The following is a 6,413-nucleotide window of genomic DNA, read 5'->3' as shown; positions in this document are numbered from 1 at the left end:
CAATATACCATGGTCGTCTCAGTCACCAGATCTCAACCCAATATACCATGGCCTCTGTCACCAGATCTCAACCCAATATACCATGGCCTCTGTCACCAGATCTCAACCCAATATACCATGGTCGTCTCAGTCACCAGATCTCAACCCAATATACCATGGCCTCTGTCACCAGATCTCAACCCAATATACCATGGCCTCTGTCACCAGATCTCAACCCAATATACCATGGTCGTCTCAGTCTCCAGATCTCAACCCAATATACCACGTTGTCTCAGTCACCAGATCTCAACCCAATATACCATGGCCTCTGTCACCAGATCTCAACCCAATATACCATGGCCTCTGTCACCAGATCTCAACCCAATATACCATGGTCGTCTCAGTCTCCAGATCTCAACCCAATATACCACGTCGTCTCAGTCACCAGATCTCAACCCAATATACCATGGCCTCTCAGTCACCAGATCTCAACCCAATATACCATGGTCGTCTCAGTCACCAGATCTCAACCCAATATACCACGGTCGTCTCAGTCACCAGATCTCAACCCAATATACCACGGTCGTCTCAGTCACCAGATCTCAACCCAATATACCACGGTCGTCTCAGTCACCAGATCTCAACCCAATATACCATGGTCGTCTCAGTCTCCAGATCTCAACCCAATATACCATGGTCGTCTCAGTCACCAGATCTCAACCCAATATACCATGGTCGTCTCAGTCACCAGATCTCAACCCAATATACCATGGTCGTCTCAGTCACCAGATCTCAACCCAATATACCATGGTCTCTCAGTCTCCAGATCTCAACCCAATATACCATGGCCTCTCAGTCTCCAGATCTCAACCCAATATACCATGGCCTCTCAGTCACCAGATCTCAACCCAATATACCATGGTCGTCTCAGTCACCAGATCTCAACCTAATATACCATGGCCTCTCAGTCACCAGATCTCAACCCAATATACCATGGTCGTCTCAGTCACCAGATCTCAACCCAATATACCATGGCCTCTCAGTCACCAGATCTCAACCCAATATACCATGGTCGTCTCAGTCACCAGATCTCAACCCAATATACCATGGTCGTCTCAGTCTCCAGATCTCAACCCAATATACCATGGCCTCTCAGTCACCAGATCTCAACCCAATATACCATGGTCGTCTCAGTCACCAGATCTCAACCCAATATACCATGGTCGTCTCAGTCTCCAGATCTCAACCCAATATACCATGGTCGTCTCAGTCACCAGATCTCAACCCAATATACCATGGTCGTCTCAGTCACCAGATCTCAACCCAATATACCATGGTCGTCTCAGTCACCAGATCTCAACCCAATATACCACGGCCTCTCAGTCTCCAGATCTCAACCCAATATACCATGGTCGTCTCAGTCACCAGATCTCAACCCAATATACCATGGTCGTCTCAGTCACCAGATCTCAACCCAATATACCATGGCCTCTCAGTCACCAGATCTCAACCCAATATACCATGGTCGTCTCAGTCTCCAGATCTCAACCCAATATACCATGGTCGTCTCAGTCTCCAGATCTCAACCCAATATACCATGGCCTCTCAGTCACCAGATCTCAACCCAATATACCATGGTCGTCTCAGTCACTAGATCTCAACCCAATATACCACGGCCGTCTCAGTCACCAGATCTCAACCCAATGTACCATGGTCGTCTCAGTCACCAGATCTCAACCCAATATACCATGGTCGTCTCAGTCACCAGATCTCAACCCAATATACCACGGTCTCTCAGTCTCCAGATCTCAACCCAATATACCATGGTCGTCTCAGTCACCAGATCTCAACCCAATATACCACGGCCTCTCAGTCACCAGATCTCAACCCAATATACCATGGCCTCTGTCACCAGATCTCAACCCAATATACCATGGTCGTCTCAGTCTCCAGATCTCAACCCAATATACCACGTCGTCTCAGTCACCAGATCTCAACCCAATATACCACGGTCGTCTCAGTCACCAGATCTCAACCCAATATACCACGGTCGTCTCAGTCACCAGATCTCAACCCAATATACCACGGTCGTCTCAGTCACCAGATCTCAACCCAATATACCACGGTCGTCTCAGTCACCAGATCTCAACCCAATATACCATGGTCGTCTCAGTCACCAGATCTCAACCCAATATACCATGGTCGTCTCAGTCACCAGATCTCAACCCAATATACCATGGTCGTCTCAGTCACCAGATCTCAACCCAATATACCATGGCCTCTGTCACCAGATCTCAACCCAATATACCATGGTCGTCTCAGTCACCAGATCTCAACCCAATATACCATGGCCTCTGTCACCAGATCTCAACCCAATATACCATGGCCTCTGTCACCAGATCTCAACCCAATATACCATGGCCTCTGTCACCAGATCTCAACCCAATATACCATGGTCGTCTCAGTCTCCAGATCTCAACCCAATGTACCATGGCCTCTGTCACCAGATCTCAACCCAATATACCATGGTCGTCTCAGTCACCAGATCTCAACCCAATATACCATGGCCTCTGTCACCAGATCTCAACCCAATATACCATGGCCTCTGTCACCAGATCTCAACCCAATATACCATGGTCGTCTCAGTCACCAGATCTCAACCCAATATACCATGGCCTCTGTCACCAGATCTCAACCCAATATACCATGGCCTCTGTCACCAGATCTCAACCCAATATACCATGGTCGCCTCAGTCTCCAGATCTCAACCCAATATACCACGTCGTCTCAGTCACCAGATCTCAACCCAATATACCATGGCCTCTGTCACCAGATCTCAACCCAATATACCATGGCCTCTGTCACCAGATCTCAACCCAATATACCATGGTCGTCTCAGTCTCCAGATCTCAACCCAATATACCACGTCGTCTCAGTCACCAGATCTCAACCCAATATACCATGGCCTCTCAGTCACCAGATCTCAACCCAATATACCACGGTCGTCTCAGTCACCAGATCTCAACCCAATATACCACGGTCGTCTCAGTCACCAGATCTCAACCCAATATACCATGGTCGTCTCAGTCTCCAGATCTCAACCCAATATACCATGGTCGTCTCAGTCACCAGATCTCAACCCAATATACCATGGTCGTCTCAGTCACCAGATCTCAACCCAATATACCATGGTCGTCTCAGTCACCAGATCTCAACCCAATATACCATGGTCTCTCAGTCTCCAGATCTCAACCCAATATACCATGGCCTCTCAGTCTCCAGATCTCAACCCAATATACCATGGCCTCTCAGTCACCAGATCTCAACCCAATATACCATGGTCGTCTCAGTCACCAGATCTCAACCTAATATACCATGGCCTCTCAGTCACCAGATCTCAACCCAATATACCATGGTCGTCTCAGTCACCAGATCTCAACCCAATATACCATGGCCTCTCAGTCACCAGATCTCAACCCAATATACCATGGTCGTCTCAGTCACCAGATCTCAACCCAATATACCATGGTCGTCTCAGTCACCAGATCTCAACCCAATATACCATGGTCGTCTCAGTCTCCAGATCTCAACCCAATATACCATGGCCTCTCAGTCACCAGATCTCAACCCAATATACCATGGTCGTCTCAGTCACCAGATCTCAACCCAATATACCATGGTCGTCTCAGTCTCCAGATCTCAACCCAATATACCATGGTCGTCTCAGTCACCAGATCCCAACCCAATATACCATGGTCGTCTCAGTCACCAGATCTCAACCCAATATACCATGGTCGTCTCAGTCACCAGATCTCAACCCAATATACCATGGCCTCTCAGTCTCCAGATCTCAACCCAATATACCATGGTCGTCTCAGTCACCAGATCTCAACCCAATATACCATGGTCGTCTCAGTCACCAGATCTCAACCCAATATACCATGGTCGTCTCAGTCTCCAGATCTCAACCCAATATACCATGGTCGTCTCAGTCACCAGATCTCAACCCAATATACCATGGTCGTCTCAGTCACCAGATCTCAACCCAATATACCATGGTCGTCTCAGTCACCAGATCTCAACCCAATATACCATGGTCTCTCAGTCTCCAGATCTCAACCCAATATACCATGGCCTCTCAGTCTCCAGATCTCAACCCAATATACCATGGCCTCTCAGTCACCAGATCTCAACCCAATATACCATGGTCGTCTCAGTCACCAGATCTCAACCTAATATACCATGGCCTCTCAGTCACCAGATCTCAACCCAATATACCATGGTCGTCTCAGTCACCAGATCTCAACCCAATATACCATGGTCGTCTCAGTCACCAGATCTCAACCCAATATACCATGGCCTCTCAGTCACCAGATCTCAACCCAATATACCATGGTCGTCTCAGTCACCAGATCTCAACCCAATATACCATGGTCGTCTCAGTCACCAGATCTCAACCCAATATACCATGGTCGTCTCAGTCTCCAGATCTCAACCCAATATACCATGGCCTCTCAGTCACCAGATCTCAACCCAATATACCATGGTCGTCTCAGTCTCCAGATCTCAACCCAATATACCATGGTCGTCTCAGTCACCAGATCTCAACCCAATATACCATGGTCGTCTCAGTCTCCAGATCTCAACCCAATATACCATGGCCTCTCAGTCACCAGATCTCAACCCAATATACCATGGTCGTCTCAGTCACCAGATCTCAACCCAATATACCATGGTCGTCTCAGTCACCAGATCTCAACCCAATATACCATGGTCGTCTCAGTCACCAGATCTCAACCCAATATACCACGGCCTCTCAGTCTCCAGATCTCAACCCAATATACCATGGTCGTCTCAGTCACCAGATCTCAACCCAATATACCATGGTCGTCTCAGTCACCAGATCTCAACCCAATATACCATGGCCTCTCAGTCACCAGATCTCAACCCAATATACCATGGTCGTCTCAGTCTCCAGATCTCAACCCAATATACCATGGTCGTCTCAGTCTCCAGATCTCAACCCAATATACCATGGCCTCTCAGTCACCAGATCTCAACCCAATATACCATGGTCGTCTCAGTCACCAGATCTCAACCCAATATACCACGGCCGTCTCAGTCACCAGATCTCAACCCAATGTACCATGGTCGTCTCAGTCACCAGATCTCAACCCAATATACCATGGTCGTCTCAGTCACCAGATCTCAACCCAATATACCATGGTCTCTCAGTCTCCAGATCTCAACCCAATATACCATGGTCGTCTCAGTCACCAGATCTCAACCCAATATACCACGGCCTCTCAGTCACCAGATCTCAACCCAATATACCATGGTCGTCTCAGTCACCAGATCTCAACCCAATATACCATGGTCGTCTCAGTCACCAGATCTCAACCCAATGTACCATGGTCGTCTCAGTCTCCAGATCTCAACCCAATATACCATGGTCGTCTCAGTCACCAGATCTCAACCCAATATACCATGGTCGTCTCAGTCACCAGATCTCAACCCAATATACCATGGTCGTCTCAGTCTCCAGATCTCAACCCAATATACCATGGCCTCTCAGTCACCAGATCTCAACCCAATATACCATGGTCGTCTCAGTCTCCAGATCTCAACCCAATATACCATGGTCGTCTCAGTCTCCAGATCTCAACCCAATATACCATGGTCGTCTCAGTCACCAGATCTCAACCCAATATACCATGGCCTCTCAGTCACCAGATCTCAACCCAATATACCATGGTCGTCTCAGTCACCAGATCTCAACCCAATATACCATGGTCGTCTCAGTCACCAGATCTCAACCCAATATACCATGGTCGTCTCAGTCTCCAGATCTCAACCCAATATACCATGGTCGTCTCAGTCACCAGATCTCAACCCAATATACCATGGCCTCTGTCACCAGATCTCAACCCAATATACCATGGTCGTCTCAGTCACCAGATCTCAACCCAATATACCATGGTCGTCTCAGTCACCAGATCTCAACCCAATATACCATGGTCGTCTCAGTCTCCAGATCTCAACCCAATATACCATGGTCGTCTCAGTCACCAGATCTCAACCCAATATACCATGGTCGTCTCAGTCACCAGATCTCAACCCAATATACCATGGTCGTCTCAGTCACCAGATCTCAACCCAATATACCATGGTCTCTCAGTCTCCAGATCTCAACCCAATATACCATGGCCTCTCAGTCTCCAGATCTCAACCCAATATACCATGGCCTCTCAGTCACCAGATCTCAACCCAATATACCATGGTCGTCTCAGTCACCAGATCTCAACCTAATATACCATGGCCTCTCAGTCACCAGATCTCAACCCAATATACCATGGTCGTCTCAGTCACCAGATCTCAACCCAATATACCATGGTCGTCTCAGTCACCAGATCTCAACCCAATATACCATGGCC

This window comes from Oncorhynchus mykiss, chromosome 20, assembly GCF_013265735.2.
Source record: "Oncorhynchus mykiss isolate Arlee chromosome 20, USDA_OmykA_1.1, whole genome shotgun sequence".
Classification (NCBI taxonomy): domain Eukaryota; kingdom Metazoa; phylum Chordata; class Actinopteri; order Salmoniformes; family Salmonidae; genus Oncorhynchus; species Oncorhynchus mykiss.
Note: the sequence above shows the minus strand (reverse complement) of the source record.